At 44.4% G+C, this 15637-nt stretch overlaps 1 long non-coding RNA gene across 2 annotated transcripts in view; it reads right to left on the bottom strand.

The window, feature by feature from the left end:
• Positions 1–317: 317 nt before the first annotated feature.
• Positions 318–15637, bottom strand: part of LOC145396752 (uncharacterized) — a 28661-nt gene continuing 13341 nt past the window's right edge. For both annotated transcript variants that reach the window (XR_013896833.1, XR_013896834.1), the window contains exon 3: positions 318–695. This is a non-coding gene — a long non-coding RNA (uncharacterized LOC145396752). The remainder of the gene's footprint in view (positions 696–15637) is intronic.

Raw genomic sequence — 15637 nt, 5'->3', positions numbered from 1 at the left:
GTATTGAGGACTTTACTTTTTCTAAATATTAGATTAATAGGTTCCTCTTTCTTAAAATATGCTGTATACTCCTGAGAATATTTTTCGTAAAAGGGGACTCAAAAGGATATTTTTACTTCTGATATATTTCAGTCTCCGTGCTGTCTTCATTTTGCTTATGAATTTTTTTTTTCCCCTAGCTAAACATTATAGGATAATCAGTTTGTATATATGTAAAGATTTGGACTGTGATTGTATTTAGATATTCAAATTTATGTATATATATTTTTCCTTTAAATATCATTAGGGATGTCCTGCAATAAAATGAAATATTGCTATCTGTTTTATTTCACAGTATATTTTAATACATATGTTAGATATATCCTAAATAGTAGGAGCATAATCATAACCACAGACTGACAGAGAAACAGCACAATTAACTTGAATTTTTACAATTTGCCTGCCTTAAATACAAGTAAAATAAGCTTATGTATATAAAAAAGAAATTACATCTGCCTTGTAATGATAAACACATTTACAAAAACTCACTGTTACCCTCCCTCTCATTTCACAGGTCTCAAAGAAATGCTCCCAACAAGTTCACAGTGTGTGTTGATGGCGACTATATACAGACATGCTGATGTTTACTTCTTCTTGGGCTTAACCATCTTGTATAGGATTATTAGGCCAATTGATGCATACACTGCCTTCGCCACCTGCAGAAACAGAAAAACCATGAGGTAGGAGATTGCAGAAATATGATGCATTAACATGAAATACAGCAAATATAATCTATTTCCAAATATCGTACCATACTAAACAATGACTCCCATATGTGCAGAATCCATGTGCACAGTGGCTGTAAGTTATACCAGGGATATCATGCACTTGGAAATGTATGCAGAGTGCAAGGTCACAAACCAGGAGACTGGGTTTTGAACTCCTCCTGCATCCCAGTCAAATGTTTTGCACACTGTACTGTATGGAATACATAGGTACTGTACTTCAATTCTGGCATGCACGTGGAGTTACACGGAGAGATAAACTGCCAAATTAAGTGAAGGAGCATTGTACTGTGGATGTGACAGAAAGCACTGGGAGACATACACTGAGGTGCTTTGGCCATATGGAGAGGATGAGTGAGCAACTAACTAGGAACTGTATGTGAGTCAGGTGGAGAGGGAGATGGAAGGGGAGACCAAAGATGAGATGGGGGGGGATGGAGGAGAGAGGTATATGAGAGAGGGGGGGGTGTAAGTTGTGGGAAGGGCAGCAATATGGCTGAGGACTGGATGACATGAGGGTGGTTTGTTGTGGCCATCCCTCACGGGACTAAGGCGCCTGGGTATAGATGTACATTCTAGGAAATTAAAAAAACTCGGTACTGCACATAGTAGTCCCATCGTACATAGCATGCTGAACTGGAGAAGTTGAATGTTGGGAAGCTTTACATAGGTACCCTACCATGTGAATTTGCTAATGTCAACTTTAGAGGCTTTAATACTCGGTGTGGAAATGCTGCAACCAGTGAGCCATACTGGTAATTTATCCAGGTAAATTACTTACTATAAAGACATGACATCATGATACACATCTTTGTCATAGTAAATAATGCCTAAAATAGCACAGTTATGGTAGCTCAGCAGGGTTAATGGCCACATTTACAAACTGAATCAACACTGGTGAATATTATGGTATTACAGTGACTAATATTTTTTTATTAAATACCAAAAAGACTTTTTTATTACTTTACAACTTGGTTACTATGATGAACTGTATAATTTTATGAGCTGATACACCACAGTCGGAGCCAGCAGTAATCTACACCATTTATTTATTGTTTTAAACATCTTCAATCATCAGGAGGGCTAATAGGAGGTTGGTGAGGGATGTTAAAGTTATAGGGAGCAGGTGGTGAAGAAGAAAACCTATGCACCAAGGAGGAATATATGGGAGTTGTACAGCCAAGCAGTAAGGGATGCTGTCTACAGCGAGATAAGTAGAGATGTGGCTGAACTGAGAGCTGCTGACAGAAGTGTTAATGAACAGTACAGAGGAAAAATCTCCCACGAGTTGCTGATTCAATGTGTGAATGGATAAGGGGCCCCTGCCTAGACACAAGCTAACATGATGGTGGGATGAGGGTGTAGAAGCCACGGTTAAGGAGAAAGAAGGCTTTCCAGGAATGGAAAAAGAGTGGTAACAGTGAGGAATACTTGGCTGCCAAGCATAAGGTTAGAAACATGTTATACAGGGAAAAAAACTGAGTCTCTGAGATATACTGGACAATCAAAATGGTGCTGAAAGGAAGAGTATGGTATTCAAGGTGGCAAATCAGACAAAGAAGGAAAACAACAGATATCATAAGGGAGCAGTGCGTGAAAAGTGATGAAGGAAAGGTAGTGGTGGACAATAAGGACATTAAAGAGCCCTGGAGAGAGCATTAAAACTGGTTGCAGAATGAGGAGTTTCACTGGAACAGGGAAGGTTTGGAGTCAGTGGATCCGGTGTCTGGCCCTTGGCCTTTGATTGATGCTGCAACTGTGGGCAGGGCAATAGGAAGGATGCAGCTGGGGAAAGTGGCAGGTGTGTCTGGGTTGACTACTGAAATGCTGAAGGCATCAGGAGATGTAGGAGTGGGTTTAGTTACTGACGATAAGTAAGGGTATATATGATTGTTTTGTGGCAGGTGGGTGCACCCATCATCCACACACTCAGTGTAAGGGTACTCTGTTTTCAGGGTAGCTCTGCACTGAATGCCAAACCAAATGATATCCTATAAACCAGGAAATCATTGACAATACTGGGTAGTAACCTTATAACTAACCAACACATGTTCCCTAAGTGACAACAAGTGGGTTGGCGGAGGGCTAGTTCCCCGGAAAACTAACTAAAAATATGAACAAGAAGCCTCAGACCAGGACTGACCAACAGGTGATGACTATGGACTGAACAAAGGATATGGTACAGATGTAAGAGGTGCGAATGATGAGGTGATAGAGAGAGAGAGAGAGCGATTGTCCAGGTGCTTGAGGGTGCAAAAGTGGATGCCTGTGGATTAACTGAAACTAAATGGAGACATGAGTGTGTGAGAGAATGAGAGTATGGATGGGGTATATGCGTGGGGATAGGTGTGAATGAGAGGGCAAAAGAAGGAGTGTGTATTGTGTGCAAGAGATGGAAGGAGAATATAAGAGAGTATGGATCAGTTGACTCAAGGACTGTGTGGGTATGACAAAGTTGGACTACAAATGTGGGCGATTGTGTGTGTGTGTATGCACCAATGCAAGATCGTGCAGGCAGAGTGAGAGAAGAAATCTGGACAAATGTGGAAGTGTGCATGGAAAAAACAGAAAGGAATGAGAGTGTTTCTGATCGGAGATATGAATGGAAAAGTAGGGAATGTGAAGGTGGATGGAGTAGTTGGTGAGTGGGGTGTGCCTGCAGAAGTGGATGGGAATGGCAGTGCTCTAGTGGACATTTGTGCTGGGAGGGGGTTGGTGATAGCCAATACCCTCTTCAGACACACCCACATGTATATGTGGCGAGTCATGAGAAGAGTGGGTGGTGAACTGAATGAACAGAAGGCAATGACTGATTATGAGTGTGTGGACGATAAAATGAGGTGTGTAATGGATACAAGAGCATATAGAGGTTGGGGGAGTGGACTTTCTGACCACCACTTGATGGTGGTGGTGAGAGTCAAGATTCAAATGAAATGGAGGAATAGAAGAAGGGAAGGACAGGAAAAAGTAGCTCACACAAAGGAGGGTGGAAAGGTTACAAGAGCTTGGAAGAAAGACAGAATATAAGACAGAAGTGCAGGAGCAACTGGGTAAATATGATTTGGAGCAGATGGGGTACATGGAAGGTGTGGCAAGATATTCACGGAAGAAATCTGTGCACCATGTGAGGTGGTGAGTGGGGTGAAGAGAAGACAAAAGGGGGTGCAAGGAACAGCATGGTGGAATGAAGAGGTGAGACAGGCTGTGGCCCAAAAGAAGAAAGCATATAGTGAGTGGATGAGAAACATGTGAGGAGGAAGTTCAGAGATGGCAGACAGAGATGAATGTAAGAAAATGTTCTGGAAAGAGGTAAAGAGAGTTAAACAGGATGTTAAAGAAGTTAGTCGAGGAGTGAAAGATAAAAATGGTAGATTACTAGTGAAGGGAGAAAATGTGAGCAGATGGAGAGAACACTTTAAGGAATTGATAAACATAGAGAATGAAAGTAATGCGAGTATAAGTGGCTGGAGAATGGCTGGGAGAAGGAGGGATGTGGGAAAAGAGGAAGAAATCAGTAGGATGGAAGTTGTGGAAGCAATGAAGAACATCAAAATGGGGAAAGCCCCAGGAATAGATGGTGTGTGGTGGTGAAATGCTGAAGCATGGGGGAGAGATAATAGTAGAATGGGTATGGAATATGTGCAGATTGGCCTGGGAGGAAGGTAAAGTCCCAGAGGACTGGAACTTGGTAGTCAGGTATAATTGTTCCCCTGTACAAATAAAAAGCAGAAAAAGTGTGTGGTAATCATAGGGGTATTTGTCTACTTAGTGTAACAGGAAAAGTATAAGGCAGAATACTTACTGACAAGGAAATAACAGAGGAATTAGATGGAGGAGAACAGGGAGGTTTTAGGAATGGAAGAGGTTGTGTATATCAGATATTCATTCTTAAGTCTTTAGTAGAAATGTTTTTGGAGAAGGGAAAGAAGTTGCTTGCAGCCTTCATGGATCTGGAGAAGGCATATGACAGGGTGGATAGACAAGGTTTGAGCAAAGTATCAAGAATACATGGAGAAAATGTGACGTTGCTGAATGCTGTGAAGAATATGTATGAGGGTGCACCGAGTGAATTTTTCTGTTTGAAGGTTGGATTGAAAAAGGTTGTGTCAGTCTCCATGGCTGTTCAATCTGTATATGGATGCAGCTGTACAAGAGATACAAAGTAGGGCAGTGGATGTTGGAGAGGCCCTATTGAGAGAGGGCAGTGTGTGGAAACTCCCCGTACTATTGTTTGCAGATGATACTGGATGGAGCTGGAAATGAGATACAAAGTACGGCAGTGGATGTTGGAGAGGTCCTATTGAGAGAGGGCAGTGTGTGGAAGCTCCCTGTACTATTGTTTGTAGATGATACAGTGTTGTTAAGTGAAGACGAAGAGGAGCTGCAAGGCTTGGTGAATGAGTCTGGAAGTGTGTGTAAGAAACGGAATCTAAAGGTGAATGTAGAGAAGAGTAAAGTTATGGTCTTGAGAGAAGTGAAGTCAGTGAATGTACAGTGAGGTTGGATGAGGAGGAAATGGAAAATGGGAGTGCGTTTAAGTACTTGGTTAGTGCGATGAGAAAGGTTGGAGGTTTACAGGGTGCAGTGCTTGAGAGCATACAACAAGGAAGAAAGGTTGCTGGTTCTTTGAAAGCAGTGATATGAAACAGGGAAGTGAGCATGGAAGTGAAAAAGTTACTGTATGACTGTACTGTGATACCAACTCTAATGTATGGAAGTGAAGCTTCGACCATGTTGGTGGGACACAAGTCAAGAGTGAGAACTGACAAATGAGGAAATGAAGGAGCATTGTGGTGTGGATGTGATAGGAAGCTTTAGGAGAAACACACTGAGGTTGTTTGGCCAAGTGAAGCGGATGAAGAGCGAAAGACTGACGAGGAGAGTGCACGTGAGTGAGGTGGAGGGGGGGAAAGGGAGGGAGAGGCCAAGGATGAGATGGAGGGATGGAGTGGAGAAATGAGAGAGGGCTGTGTAAGCTGGAAGCAGGATAATGAAATGGTGTTGGACAGGGCGACATAGAGGCGATTTGTTTGTGGCTACCCCTTACGGGATTAAGACGTCTGGCAACAGACAGACGATTGTGTTGTCCCAGAAGAGTAGTTGAAGATTGTGACTGTAAATGTGCACAAGGAGAAGGCTGAAAGGGTGATGCCTTGGAAAAGTGCAATTACAGACATAAAACTTTTGAACCCGATAATGAAGGTAATGGAGAAAGTCCTAAAGAGTATGACTGCAGAAAGAATGAATACTGACGAGAGAAAGAATGAATACTGACGAGATGCAGTTTGGGTTTATGCCAAAGGGACCTCTGATGCCAGTCACTATCTGACAGCTTCCGGAAAAATATATATGGATGAAAAGGGATCAGTACCTTGTTTTTCTTGATTTGGAGAAGGCTCCAAATCAACAAAAACAATGTCTCTGTGGAGGTGGTGAAGTGGGCAATGAGAAAATTTGGGAGTGAGGAGTGGCTGGCTGGTTAGAGTGGTTACGGCTATGTACAGTATGTGGGTGCTTGCACCCAGGTGAGAATGAATGGAGATTTGAGTGATGAGCTTACTGTGAATGCTGGCATGCATCAGGGACCAGTCCTGAGCCCTTTAGTGTTTTGTCATGCTGCTTAACCCCTAGAGGCCGGGGGATGGTTATATCCGACGTGAAATTGGTGGGCCAGGGAAGACTATAACCACAAGTGTTTTTGCGCCTCAGTTTTAAGTGGCCACCACTTGATCTCATCACCAAAGGGTGGGGAGAGCCTCCCAGCACCCGGGGTATGCATACCCGGTACCTCAGTTGTTTCTGAGTTTGCCAGACGTAAGACAATGTTTACTTAAGCCTCTTGGCCGATTCTGTTACAGCCTAACGTGGACCCCTTGCCTCATCCGTCCCTGCCAAGACTCTTTTTCAAGGATACTAGGAAAAGGCTAAGTAACAGTGCCATAGGGCTTGTCCTGGATGCAACTATGTATAGTTTATCTAGTAATGGAGACGTTATCACGTTGAGGGCAAAGCCAAAGCCAGGTCTGTGAGCACACACACAAATACAGCCTGCCTTGCGGCCGAAAATTATGTATACACTTCATGTCCTTACTCATCAACGCAACCACCTACTGACCTGGGGACGCAAAGGTTTCAGAGCAAATGCAGATAAAAACAAAAGTGATGACATCTAGGGCTGGTGGCAGTTCTGTCAAAGCAGGCAGAGAGTGATCATGTGCAGTTTGCCACAAGCGTGTGGGAAGTATGTACAATATCTCCATCTTGTGGAGTATTTGTGATAACGTGAGTGCATAAGAGATGTTGTGGTATTAGAGGTAGCCTGCAAGATAATGCTGATTTTGTGTGTGTGAGGCATGTCGTGGAGAGCATGTAGTGATTTGTCAAGTGGGAACGGATTTACCTTGCTGGGGTATCTTGAGTGCGTGGAAGAGTTCTGTTATGTGAGGGACATATTATGTGCTGAGGGTGGGGCTGGAAGTAGCTCTCTGGCTAGGGTAAGGGGTGGTTGGAGAAAGTTCATGGTGCTGTTGCCTCTCCTGACACTGATAGGGCTCTCCCTCCATGTTAAGGGATCTTTGTATGAGGCATGCATCAGGAGTGCAATGAGGTACGGTAGTGAGACCTGGGCAGAAACGGAAAAGGATATTCATAGGCTCAAATTTACACAATTGACAACAATTAGATGGATTTGCAGTGGATCCTTCAATTTGTGTCATTTCTACAATCAAGTTGAGGGGAAGGAAGGGATTCGAGTGTACTGGTGTCGTGAAGAGGAGGAGCAGACTGAGATGGTTTGGGCACGTGGAGAGGATGGAGGATGCCAACCGAGTGCAGACAGTGATAAGTGTGAATGTCTTAAGTACGGCTGCAAGAGGCAGACCGAAAAAGACCTGGGACAAGGTCACAGTGAGTAACCTCTGAGATAACGAGATAAACACGGGGCTGCCAGTGATCCGCCATTAGGTTGACAAGGACGATGCATGCAAGCATGTTGGAGCCTTTATAATGGATACAATGAATGTCACTGTCTTATGTCTGCTTTACTTTTATGCAGTATGTGAAGCATATTTGGTCTAGCTAGGGTCACAGAGGGTTTTTAACATGCAAATTGGGGTCCAGCTGGAATGTTGGCCAACAGATTAGGTTTCTTATACTGAGCTAATCGCATCCATGTGCATACCCTCTGAGTGTGCAGAACCAAGGTAGACACTTTACCTGTGCATGCTGTACACAGAGGTCACTGTATTGTCTAATCTCTGGACCAATAAAATTACATAATTACAGTATAATTTCCCTTTTCTTGCTTCTGGACCTACCTCACCCTATCCTTAAGCAGGAAAAGTGAAGATGACAATGTTACACTATAACTAATGATATTGCAGGAAAAACAAATTTTGACAAATAAGAAAGTGCATTCCCAAATACAGTACAGTACCCTATATAGCCTAAACAGGGTGGCCTATATACTATGCTCTTCTTCCATTTTGCCAGTAAATTCTTAAGTATCGTGGAGATGGCTCGGTCAGCAATGAAAGTGTCTATCCTGCATCATTAATTAATTTCTTATCCCACTGCCACACCCATGCCCAAACCAGCAGACTGGGCCATCTCCACAACAGAACACAGAGCCATGTGTCTTAGTAAAGCACTATTTGTAGGCCACCCTGAATATATAACTTTGTTTTTTTTTTTTTTACGTTATCTACATGAGGCTGCATCACCACACAAATGCAGTGGAAGGAATCCATCTCACCTTTGATGAGAACTGCCACAACTTCATAGTACTAGCAAAGATACAGTAACTATTTATATAGTTTTCAACATCACACACTGGGTGTCAATGTACAGCAGGCAAGCAATGTCCTCAAATGATAATGTGCACAATAATTTCCAATTCCATTCTAAATAAGCACTTTCAATCCTTTTCCAGCTTACTACTCCAACGGACATATATATATATTTTTTTTTTTAATGTGAGGAAGAAGGAACCAAAGGCCATGAGCCCACAATAACAGTTCCCTCCAAGAGAAAAACAAAATACAAGAGAGAGCCAAATTCAAGATCCATTCATTTTGAGATGCCTGGACACACTGCGTTTGAAAGACTGGAGATCATAGGCAGCAGGAAATACAGACAGAGGGAGACAGTTCCAGAGCTGACTAGTTGCATAAATGAAGGACTGGGAGTAACAGTTAACTCTTGCATTAGAGAGTTGGACAGAAAAGGGATAAGAGTTTGCTGCTATACGGGTGCTATGTGCCTGTCGTAGAGGTGGAGGAATGCATGCAGACAGTTCAGAGGAGCAGTGACCATTAAAGTAGCAATAGAAAAGAGATAAAGATGCAACAGTGCGGCGAAGAGACAGAGGTTGAAGGGAGTCAGTAACAGGAGGAGAGTTAATGAGACAAAAAGCCTTTGACTCCACCCTACTGAGAAGAGCTGTATGTGGGGAGCCTCCCCACACATGAGAGTTGTACTCCCCACAGGGGCAGATAAAACCCGTGTATAGAGTCAACAATTGTGCAGGGGTAAAGAAAGAACGGAGTCGGCTTAGGACACCCAATCTCCTGGTAGCAGATTTTACAAGAGATGTAATATGATCTTTCCAAGATAAGTCCCGAGTAAATGAAACCCCAAGCATGTTCAAGGATGATGCAGGATTAAGCTGTGTATCATTTAACATTAGTGGGTATACCTGTGGAAGATTTTGACAGGTTGATAGGTGTAAGAACTGCGTCTTAGATGCATTAAAATCAACAAGATCATTTTTACCCCAGTCAGAGATACGAGCCAAGTCAGACATTAGGTGTGCCATAGCCTCATCCCTTGTTTGTTGAAGTAACTGCTGAGATGGACGTTGCGGGAACCGAATGGAAAGGTGAAGGGTGGAGTCATCAGCGTATGAGTGGACAGGGTTAGATGTACAGCTTAGAAGGTCATTGATGAATAAAAGGAAGAGAGTTGGTGATAGGACAGAGCCCTGAGGGACACCACTGTTGATAGATCTAGGAGAAGAACGATGGCCGTCTACAACAGCAGCTATAGAACAACCAGAAAGGAAGCTAGCAATGAAGGCACAGACAGAAGGATAGAAACCGTACGAGGGCAGTTTGGAAATTAAAGATTTATGCCAGACTCGATCGAAAGCCTTTGAGATGTCAAGTGCAATGGCAAGGCTTTCGCCAAAGTCCCGAAAGGAGGATGACCAGGAAAAAGCACTACATATGAGAAAAACTTATCAGCCTTTAACAGCTAAGTAAAACAGACTCTAGACCTTCCTGTTCATAATGCCCAACTTATTGCTGGGTAACGATGTATCATTGGTTGCGATATATTTCAACTCCAACAAGTGAATAAACAGTACAGCATACAAGGTCTGTTCAGAAAGTATCTGACCTTAGGCTCTAAAAAATTAATAGCAAACCTGGTGGGCTAGGACACTAATCCCCCTCAAAGTGACTTGACACACATAGCCCAACATTCTTTCCACTGCCTGAATCATTTTTCAAAAGATGGGTTTCAGTACCTCCTGCAGGTGCTTCAACGCATTTGTCATCATCTCTTCTCTCGTCTCAAATTAGGAACCATTCGGCGGAGTTTTGAGCTTGGGGAATAACCAAAAGTTTCATGGAGCTAAATCTGGTGAGTAGAGGCCCTGCTGGACCTGTGGGATGTTGTGCTTGGCAAAAAAATTCCTGGATCAGTTGAAAAGAATGAGCTGGGGTGTTGTCATGGGGCAGCTTCCAAACTGCCACACTCCAAATATCTGGTCTCTTCTGCTGAAATGTGTCACAAAGACAAGGTAGTAATGTCTGCTGACAGTCTGACCTTCTGGTGTGTATTCTTGATACACACCATAGTAGTCAAAAAAAAAATTTCAATATGAAAGCACATTTCACCTTGCTGTGGACCCGTCGTGCTTTTTTTGGCCAAGGCGACCCTGCATGCTTCCACTGGGATGACTGTGCTTTGGTTTCTGGGTTGTACCCATACACCCAAGTCTCATCACCTGTGATAACAGTCTGCAGAAAGTCTGATCATGATTTGCAGACTCCAATGTGTCTTGAGCAACGTTCATCCGAGAGAAGAGATCATGACAATTGCAACAGAGCACCTGCAGGAGATATCGAAAACCAACTTTGAAAAATGTTTCAGGCAGTGGGAACAAAGCTGGACTACATGTACCAAGTCAGAAGGGACCTACTTTGACAGGGATTAATGTCCTAGCTGAACAGGTTAGCTATCAATTTTTTTTACAGCCTAAGATTGGATACTTTCAGAACAGACCCCGTACATAATTAATTACACCAAGCCCTCGTTTTTCAACTGATCGTCATTCAACAATTAGTTGTTTCTACATTTATAAATCTATCCCCTTTTTCGTCGTTTGAATTGGTTATCCCCGCCATTTCGACAATTCAAACCGCGCGCTGCCAGACTGGATGAGCTGTCTGTCTCCTGCGCTCTGCCCTGCTGCTGATCGGCTGCCTCTTCATCCGTCTGCATTTCTTTTTGGCCTCGTGGAATACTACAGCACCATCATGGCTCCACCCAAGACCCCTACTATTATCTCTGTCAAACGTAGTCATGTGCTCACCAACCTGAGCGAATGTTTTGCCATCGCATGTTCGGGTGATGAGCAGAGCTGCCAGATCAGAACTCGGCCACATTACCAAACTTCTCAGTTTTCATTACCAAAATTAACTTTTCATTACCAAATTCTTAATGCAACCATTTATTCTTCATTAATTATAAAATACTATCTATCTATCTATCTATTGCCAGACGCCTCAATCCTGTTTGGGGTGGCCACAAACAAATCGCCTCCAAGTCGCCCTGTCCCCCACCATTTCACTGCCCTGCTCCCAACTCACACCCCCCTCTCTCATATACCTCTCCACCCCATCCCTCCATCTCATCCTCAGCCTCCCCCTCCCTCTTCCCCCCTCCACCTCACTCACATACACTCTCTTCGTCAGTCTTTCACCCTCCATCCTCTCCACATGGCCAAACCACCTCAGTGTGTTCCTTATAATTAGCAGCATGTTGATTATTTTCACGCTATGTAGACAAACAGATTAATCAAAGACAGCAGACAATCCACCATCTTCATCCATCCATCCATCATTCAGTCCTACATTGCCCCATGAGGAGCATAGGAGCCCAGGGCTAGGCAGTTGGTCCTGACATTTAAGATGAGAGTGACCAGCCTCACTCATCCCTGAGTGGCATTACATGAGCAATCAACCAAACCCACCCCTTGGATATGAACCTTCACTGGCTCAATCCAATTGGAGTGCAATAATTACCCACTAAACCACCAGGCACCAAAATTAGGTTATATGGTTACCACCCAGCATAGTAAATGGTTTCCTGGTATACAGGAAACCATTTGGCTTGTCACTCAGTGTAGAGTCACCCACAGGCAGAAGGAAGAGGAAAGAATGAAGGAAAGAAAGACTGAAGAGGGAGTGTAAAGTTACCCGTAGGCAGAAGGACAAGGAAAGAATGAAGGAAAACAGAAGAGGATGGAGGGAAAGAAGGATGGAGGAGAGGAAAGGGCAGACACCTGACAGCAGCACTACATCGAGTGTGTGGATGGTATCATACATGTGAAAAATAGGTTTGGTAATTAATCATGCTTATTCACAACCAAATGGTGATAGGGAGAGCTGGAGCTCCTGTTTCATTAGCTATCTAACCATCCCCCTTTGCTGACCTATTCAGTGTGACAGTAACATGGAGAGTAGACCAGCATACTCTCCCAAACATTTCCTCTAACTATCTATGGACTACACCACATGCACTTTACATTTCACACAATGTATCCCACTACGTTACAGGGGATGGCGCCAGCAAGGGCAAGCGGCCAGAAAACTTTGCCCCCGCTACCTAGTGGCTGACTTCTGGGGGGAGGCGTGGCAGGGGTTACACCAGCATAGATCATGGGTCCAGGACGAGATGGGGCTCGGGCCTATGCTAGAGGGTACAGGGCATTGCGGTTCCCAGGCTGCCGCTTCCACCCAATAGAGAGGGGCCCAAACCTGGGAGTAGCGCCCCAGGAGGCTGCCCTATCAGTGGGTGTATAATGGCGGGATAGTTGCAGTGCCAAGGCGCACTTGGAGGGTGTCCCTGCAGCTGTCCTGGCAGGGTGCCCCGAGGCCACTACCACAGCCACTGGTTGGTGGGCTAAGGGTCCGAGATCTATTGCCTGGACCTGGGACTGTGCAATGTCTATCCCCCTTTATTAATACTGAAGATGACAAAACACAATAAGTTTCAAAGCAAGCCTGAGGACAGTAAATCACCCAAGGGGACGAGGGTGGGTTCATGGAATGTGGGAAGTTTGAGGGGAAGAGCGGGGGAAGTCGTTGAGGCATTCAGTAGGAGGTGGGTGGATGTGGCGTGCTTGCAGGAAGTCCGGTACAGGGGTGGATCAGCCAGGAAGATTGTTGGGAAGGACTGTTGCTATAAGTTCTTTTGGCAAGGGGGAACAGACGGATATGGAGGTGTTGGTGTGATGGTTGCGGAGAACTGGGTGGAATATGTTATGAATGTTTTGAGAGTAAGCGATAGGATATTGGTAGTGAAAATTCTGTTGGGTAGAAAGATAGCTGTGATTATATCGGCATATGCTCTATAGGCCGGATTGGATGTAGCAGAGAAAGACAGATTTTAGGATGATTTAATACGTGTAGTGGGTGGTACGCGGGATGATAAGATAGTGATTTTGGGAGGGGACTTAAATGGTCATGTAGGTAAAGCAGCACAAGGTTATGAAGGAGTGTATGGGGAATGTGCGTATGGTCTAAGGAATGCTGAAGGGGAAAGGATACTCGAGTTTGGGGAGGCAACGGACATAATTGTGTGCAACATATTTTAGGAAAAGAGACAGTAGGTTAATTACGTATGAGTCTGGGGGAAATAGCAGTCAGATATATTATTTTCTGGTCAGGAGGGCCGACAGGAGGTTAGTGAGGGATGTTAAAGTTATAGGAAGTGAGGAGTGTGTGCAACAGCACAAACTATTGACTTGTGATATGGTGCTTAAAGAACAAGTGATGAAAAAGAGGACTTATGTACCTAGGAGGAAAATATGGAAGCTGAAAAACTAAGTAGTAAGGGATGCCTTCTATAGCTAGTTGAGGAGAGTGGTGGCTGAACAGGGAGCTGTAGACAGAGGCGTTAATGAACAGTACAGAGCCCTCAAGAACAATTTCTTGAGAGTTACTGATGTAACATGCAGTTGGACAAGAGGACCACCAAGACATGAAGCAACTTGGTGGTGGGATGAGGGTGTAGAAGCTGCAGTTAAGGAGAAAAGATGGCTTTTCCGGGAATGGAAGAAGGGTGATAGCAAAGAGGAATATTTGGCTGCCAAGTGGAGGGCTAGAAGAGAGGTATACAGGGCAGAAATCTGAGTCACAGAGACTATTACTTGATAACCTAAATCATGGGGAAAGGAAAAATATGATATTTAGGGTGGCAGATCAGGTGAAGAGGGATAATCGGGATATTATAGGTGAGCAGTGTGTGAAGAATGATGAAGGAAGGGTAGTGGTGAACAGGGAGGATATTAAAGATGCATGGAGAGAGCATTATAACCGGTTGTTGAATGAGGAGTTTGACAGGGACATGTAGGGTTTGGAGCCAGCAGATCCAGTGTCTGGCCCATGGCCTTTGATTGATGCTGCTACTGTGAGTGGGGCAATAGGCAGGATGAAGGTGGGGAAGGCAGCAGGTGTGTCTGGGTTGACTGCCGAAATGTTGAAGGCCTCAGGCGATATAGGGGTGAGGTTAGTCACTGACCTGATAAATAGGATTATTTATGAGTGTTTTTTTTTTTTGTTTTTTTTTTTTATGTGGCCGACTCTGGGCAAAGGCTTCAGGGCCTATATCTCGGGGGCAGTAGCCTATCCCAAGGCCCAGTAGTCCTCCTACACCTCCACATGTCACCACTTCGGCACTAACACCCACCGTCCATACTGAACACATGCTAGGGCCGCCTCATACAGGACTGGTGTATTGGTATTAGCAGGGGTACTTTTATGACATGTCGGCGGGTCATCTGGTAGATCAGGAAAGTCTGCTTCTATGAAATTCAAATCCTTAAACTGTTCCCTGCCCTAGCCAGGATTCGAACCTGGGTCCATCAGGACTGCAGGCCGCCTCTCTACCCCAGATGATTGGCTGAAGAGTGTAATTGTAAATGTGTATAAAGGGAAGAGTGATGCCCTGGAAAGAGGAAATTATAGAGGTATAAAGCTTTTAGATCAGATAATGAAGGTAATGGAGAGAGTTTAGAAGGTATGATTGGAGAAAGAGTGAATACAGTGCTCGTCAGAAGTATGGGGCGCCCTGCGTCCCTCATGAGAAACAAACCTTTCAACATTGAAAAAACATATAAATAATGCATTTTATTTACCTTTAGTGCTTCGTAGGGTAGCCTTTACGTTTCTTCATGGACCTGAGACGTCTTGGAAGTGAAAGGGCGAGGCTCCTGAGGTGCTGGAGGGGTATTTTGTCCCAGGAGTCACGAATGGCGGCTTCCAGCTTAGGCAGAGAGCTCACGTCCTTCCCTTGGAGACTCTTCTTTACGAGGTACCAGAGGTTTTCAATCGGGTTGAGGTCTGGGCTATTTCCTGGCCAGTCTGTCATGAATGATACCTCGCAGTCACGAAGCCAATTGGTGACCGATTTGGCCTTGTGAGCAGGTGCACCGTCCTGCTGAAACACTCGTGCACCTGTTAGCTCGAAGGAGTCTGGTAAATGATCACACAGAAGCTCCAGGTAAACATCCTGATTCACTCTGAGGTTCTTGGGAAGTACAACAAGCTTCCCCAAACCCTTCCCTGAAAAACAACCCCATACCA

Source organism: Coenobita brevimanus, chromosome 39 (assembly GCF_032717465.1).
Source record: "Coenobita brevimanus isolate Jiangsu-jjx chromosome 39, ASM3271746v2, whole genome shotgun sequence".
NCBI classification, from domain to species: domain Eukaryota; kingdom Metazoa; phylum Arthropoda; class Malacostraca; order Decapoda; family Coenobitidae; genus Coenobita; species Coenobita brevimanus.
This window is presented reverse-complemented; position numbering and strand designations above follow the sequence as displayed.